The sequence below is a fragment of the Danio rerio genome, chromosome 2, assembly GCF_049306965.1.
Source record: "Danio rerio strain Tuebingen ecotype United States chromosome 2, GRCz12tu, whole genome shotgun sequence".
Classification (NCBI taxonomy): Eukaryota; Metazoa; Chordata; class Actinopteri; order Cypriniformes; family Danionidae; genus Danio; species Danio rerio.
Genome location: NC_133177.1, coordinates 45,135,230 through 45,141,448, shown reverse-complemented (window position 1 = coordinate 45,141,448; position 6,219 = coordinate 45,135,230). Strand labels below are relative to the sequence as shown.

The 6,219-nt window shown below is 36.6% G+C and overlaps 1 long non-coding RNA gene across 1 annotated transcript in view; it reads right to left on the bottom strand.

The window, feature by feature from the left end:
* Positions 1-926, bottom strand: part of LOC141378657 (uncharacterized) — a 30,646-nt gene extending 29,720 nt beyond the window's left edge. Inside the window, exon 1 of the long non-coding RNA XR_012393630.1 lies at positions 602-926. This is a non-coding gene — a long non-coding RNA (uncharacterized lncRNA). The remainder of the gene's footprint in view (positions 1-601) is intronic.
* Positions 927-6,219: the final 5,293 nt, after the last annotated feature.

Sequence of the window (6,219 nt, the reverse complement as noted above, 5' to 3'; positions counted from 1 at the left end):
ACGGAGAGAATATGGAAACTCCACACAGAAATGCCAACTGACCCAGCCGAGGCTTGAACCAGTGACCTTCCTGCTGCGAGGCTACAGCACCACCCACTGCATTCAAAAGAGTTAATAAAAAAAAAATTACAATCTACAAAATTTCAACTAAATTTGATATTGTTAGGTTTCTCTTGATTTTTCCTCGTTACAAAATTTTTATTTAATATTTCCCCCAATATATTAATTTAGGTGTACTAATCATTGAACTGTGATCTTAAGTCTTTTTAGTTATATTAGTTCCAGTATTGGCTTTGGTACTGACTAATCTAATGTATGCACAAATATGTCTTTGTGTGTTTGTAGGAAATTAAAGGGTTCACTCAAAAAGGAAAATTCTGCCATCTGCAGCAAACAAAATATCTTCTTTTGTGTTCAGAAGAAGGAAGAAACTCATAAAGCCACATGAGGGAAAATAAATGAGGTATTTACATTTAGGGTTAAGTAACCACAGAATGTAACCTATATGATGTCTTCATTTTCAAATTAGCCACCCCCAAATCCTAGTTCACCTCTGACAAGCAAACTGACTTTATTTGTTTATTTTTTAATTAAAACTCGCTATGAAAAAACACTTGCAGTTGCTTGTTTTGTTGCTGCACTGCAAAAAATGCTTTTCTTACTTAGATTTTTTGGGTTGTTTCTAGTCCAAATATCTAAAAGTTCTTAAATCAAGAAGCATTTTCTAGACAAGCAAAACATATTGTCTTGTTTTAAGAAATAATATGCCAAAATGAAGTGAGTTTTTCCTCAAATCAAGCTTAATAATCTGCCAATGGGGTGAGCAAAATAATCTTGTTTTACGATTTGTGATAAGATTATTTTGCTTACCCCACTGGCAGATTATTTAGCTTGATTTAAGGAAAAACTCACTTCATTTTGGCATAAGTAAAAAAAGCATTTTTTGCAGAACACTAGTGTAACACTATAGGAGCAACATTTATAAACTGCAGCTATAGGGAGATTCGAAATGTAGTGTTGGGAATCCTCAGGGAGCAGTTTCACACTATACTCTTGGACAAAGCCTTGTGAAACATCTTTGTTCATGGAAAAGTCAACCATTGATAGGATTTACAAAGAGATGTTTGTACCGATTTCTGAGTGCTGATTAACAGTTCCGGTTCCGGTGTGCCACCCATTGTAGGGTCCACCCAGTTGGTCCAATGACGGTGTCCACTGGTGGATGAAGGTTCACTGCATGTTCGGTCTTTCCAGTGCACAATGTTGATCTATATTAAACTTAACTCATATCTGACTCCAATTTTAGTATGAGGTGGTTTAGAATATTAATATATTTATCCTCGTTTTATCTGACTCCAATTATAAAACATTGAGAAGGTTATTTTGTTTCTGTTCACATTAATTTAGATTATGATTGAATATTCTCTTCGGTTCATCATTTTATGTTATTCTCGTTCATTGGGATTCCTATAACATCCTGAATCTTGTACCGGCCGAGTATACAATTTCTTAAGCACAAGCATGTCAGTCTTGGTCATTAAACAGTGGCGATTGACCGCTATCCTAAAATGGCAGAACCCTACTTACTCAGATTAGGATATTTTTTATGCGGTCCCCATAGATCTGCTACCTCCTAAATCAAACAGAGCTATTTAGTCATATAATGAGCATTACTATAGAATCAAGCAGACCAGTCGTACTTAAACTATTAGTAACTTTGAATAATCACTATACTATCTAAATAGTATTATAAGTTTATTGGGTGAAGGACAATCCCCTTAGATATCCTTTTACAGTCTAAGTATACATGAATTAATGCCAATGTGTTAGTCGGAGCTCTAGAGATATTGTATAGCGTGCCGCAATGCTCCGTCTACCGTGTTCTAGTCCGCTACTAACCTGTGGTGTTATGAAATTACCACAATCTACTAGAGATAATAACACGAACTCTGTTTGAATGATTCAAAACATAACAATTTATTGGTCAGGTAAATGTATTATGCCAATTCAATCAGTCAATTCATAAATGATCAATGCAACACATCAAATTATCAAAGACAAATCCAAGATGAAAAGATGCATACCTGACTTCAAAATATACATAACATGGAGCAAGCTCCATATTATGGGCTGATCTGGTTAGAAAGAATCGCCCTGAACGTCTATCAAACCTTACCTTAAATAATCCAAGAATCCCCTCAAGGAAAGGGGTGTGTACATAACAAAAGGCATTCACACTTAGTGCTGCCTGTGGAAAGTCACACCCTTCACAGTGGTTCAAAAGATGCCTGAAGTTATATATTTATTGTTTTGATTATGTCTATTTCTGAGGGAATGAGACCATTATACCAGTCGCACTGAGACATTTCAAATGATATCAAACATGATAGTTAAAGTCAGTTTGGTTAATTTAGAACATTCAAACATTGAAATGACCATATGTGTGAATTGGGGTGGTTGAAGCCGAGTTTCAGCAGACTCAGATGCAAATGCAGCAGGAGCTGGTTTTTTCCGCATTCCCACCTGCTGGGTTGTGGAGTCACCAGTCTCTGTTTTCAGCTCATGTTTTGAATTGTCAAAGATATCAAAATATTTGCAATATTTCAACTCTTACACCATGATATGAGTGCTTACTGGAACACAGGAATGCTTAAGGGCAGAGCTGGTTAATATGGATTATATATAATTTATATATAATCTGAATTACGTAATCAATTCACAAAAAAATCAAATACTTGTAATTACTTGTACAAATACTTGTACTACTTTTTAAATTCCCATAATTAATACACGTTTACATTTTTGTGGACTATATCATATTATCATTAAGTCTTTTTGTGCTTTGTGTTTTTTATTTTTTCGGATGAACTTGCTGCTTACAAATGTTTGGGATTTTTTGTGATTCTTTGCTTTCGCAATGTTGCTAGTGTTTGATGCTTTTCACCTATACTGTTATATTTATGATGTGTGAATTATTTAATGTAGCATTGATACTGCTGTGATGTTCATGTTTTTTCTTGATATTGTTTTTGTAATGTTGATAAGGTTATCAATTTAAATTTAGAAATGTAACCCAAATGTAGTAGATTACACAACTGAATAATGTGTAATGTCAGAGATTATATTACTGACTACAAAATTTGTCATGTAATTTGTAACTAGTAATTACAGTTTATAAGTAAACTACTTATTTAGTTAATTAGTTGCTTAATCGCAGTTCCCTGTAAGTCCCTGGATAAAAATGATTGATTCTTCTCATTCAGAACAAAAATCTGCCTTCTCTCAGGCAGTGTGTAAATGTCAGCAGCGAGGCCTGCCGTTTCACATATAAAAGTCTCTCTGTTTGCCCGTGTTTCTTTTTTCAGTGCTGCCAGTAAAAAGACACCAAACCGGCTTTCACTACTATTCCCAGTGCTGCTTCACACAGCACTCTGTCTGCTCTGTGAGTTATTGAAAAATACTCATTTAAAGACAGACTGTAGATCATCATAATATATATATAATCATAATATATATTGAAATATATGAAAATGTAATAAAACCATGTATAAAGCATGTTTTTAGACACACACACACACACACATACACACACGTTTGTTTTGGTGAAAAGTGGGCGCATTACATAGGTTTCCATTCATTTTATCCTGTTATGTTGTATTATTGCCCTTTCTCCACCCTACCCCTAAACCCAACCATCACAGGAGACTGTGTGCGGCTTTACTCTCTGATTAAACTCATCCTGTGTGAAGTTTTTTGAGAAATGAGGACGCCAACAATGTCCTCATATTTCACCTCCTTTTTGTAATATCTGTGTCATACCCATGTCATTATACAGATTAGTGTTCTGATATATCACAAAAACATGTACACACACCCACACAAACACACACACACACACACACACACACACACACACACACACACACATTAAGCTTCTTTTTGCCTTTATTAATCAGGGGTTGCCACAGTGCAATGAACCACCAACTCAACCAGCATATGTTTTACACAGCGGATGCCCTTCCAGCTCCAGCTAAAATTTTAGGAGGTTGAAAACAAGGACAACTTTAAAAAGTTTGTGTATGTCAAAATGTAGTGGGAAATTATTGAACAGTCTAGAACAGATTCTTAAACAATGTCAGGATGCCAACAGAAATGCCAACTGACCCAGTCGGGGTTAAATATTCTATAACGAATGCAAAAAAGTCTATAAAAACAATAAAACATTAAATGCATGTAATCAGAGGGGAAAGTCCCAGGATCTCTTCTTCACATATGGAGCAAAATCTGTGCCAATACTTTAGTAATAAAAAACACTATCTATTGATGTTAACCAATGGTGCTGCTGTTATTTCCACAGGAGATTTACACAAATTGACCCACAGCGCCAACTGCTGCCTTGGTGTATGAAATGGCCCAAGTGCATTTGTGAGAATGTCTACCCGACTGCATAGGAGAAAATCCACCTCCATCCATTTGTGAGAAAGCTGCCTGAACTGTATTTATCTATAAAACATTACTTTTATGTTACACAATAGATTTATTTGTTGACACCACAGGGTTTTTGCTCAAACTGACATTTGCTTTTGCAAAGTGGGTTCTGTTTGTTAGTCAATGGATTCTTTGCAAAGCAGATTGCACACTGTACCTGCTGAAGATAATGTCAGCAACTAAGAGGCATTATTTTAGGATGCACAAATGAACATTGTAGTCTCCATAGACTGCCTTCTCAGCCGCTTCTTTTGACATTTTCAGTTTTTTACAGAGATATCACTGATTGGTAGATTTTTTCTTTACTTTATAAATAATTTAATCGTATTTAAAAAGTGGGTCAAGACAGACTCACGTGGCCCATATGTAAATTTTTAACCTCGGGGCCAAATAATAAATTTGATATCTGGCCCAAGTCTTGTGTGCCACTTTAAAGTCGGTGCCACCTCTGCCAAGCCTGGGCCATTTTTGGCCCACATGCTGTCTGCCAGTGCCAGTCAAATGCCTACTGTCCCTGCTTTATGCCAAATCTGGGCCAGAATTATTTGCTACCTGTGTAGTCATTTCTCCCATAGGGAGCTGAATCGGAAGGTCTAAAACAATCGCAAATATGAGCGCACTTCCTCATTAAAGATAAGGGCTGTTTCTCAATTCCAAGAACGCAGAGAACAGACTTGCGTTTTTGTGGCGACCGGTCTTGCCAGGTGTCCTCGGAAGAACGAACTCAGGAGACCGCGAGAGCAGAGAATGCGTCCTTTGAGAAATGGGATGCTGCGTTCTTCCTGATGGTCATGTGACCTTCACGCGTTTTAAATGGAAATTATTTAAACATTACAGCACTCATACAACGATTTATTGTTTCCCCCCTCTTCAAAATATATACTCTGCATAAAAAGATTATAAATATACTCTGCACAATATAAATAAAACAAATTTTAATACGAATTTCAGCAAACAAACAACCCTTAATGTGTTTATTCCTTTATTAAGATGTCCATGTTAATGTTTACTTTCACCGTTTCATTTAGGGAAACTCCAGAGGTAAATAAGTGATATCTCTGAGCTTTAATAATAAATCTAAATAAAATGCTGCGCTTACCACCTCCAGTCGCAATGACTTCTGGGACTTCCAGAGCGAGTTCGGTGCTCAAGTCTGCATCAGTGCGTCCTCGATATCAAGATCACATCCGGGAAGTTGCACGCGTCCTTGCGGTCTTGAGTATTGGAACTGAACTTAGGCAGCTGATGATGATGTGCTAGAGAACACAAGGACGCAAGACCGCTGAAGAACGCATATTAAGAAACAGCCAAGGCCAATACTGACATAGGAGTTTGTAGCTCCGCCCTCTTTTGAAAAGAGCACAATCTCATTTGAATTTAAAGTCACAGTCATCAAAGCAGCACAACTTTGATCAAAGCCTATGCAGTTTCAAAGAGTTATGAAAACTTTTGGTGATGTATTTTGAGCTGAAACCTCACACATACACACTCTAGGGACATCAGAAAACTATTTTACATCTTGTAAAAAGGAGCATAATAGGTCCCCTTTAAAGCCATTTTGAATAAGTGGGTCAAGCTTGGCTTTTAACAGTGGCAGGTCAGTGATTGTACTTGACATTCACCAACACTGTTATACTGAAAAAAAAGAAAAAGAATCTGCCATTAAACTTATGAGAATAGGTGATTTTTCTGGATTACAGGAGAAGTGCAGTAGTTTTTCACGCCTCTGTC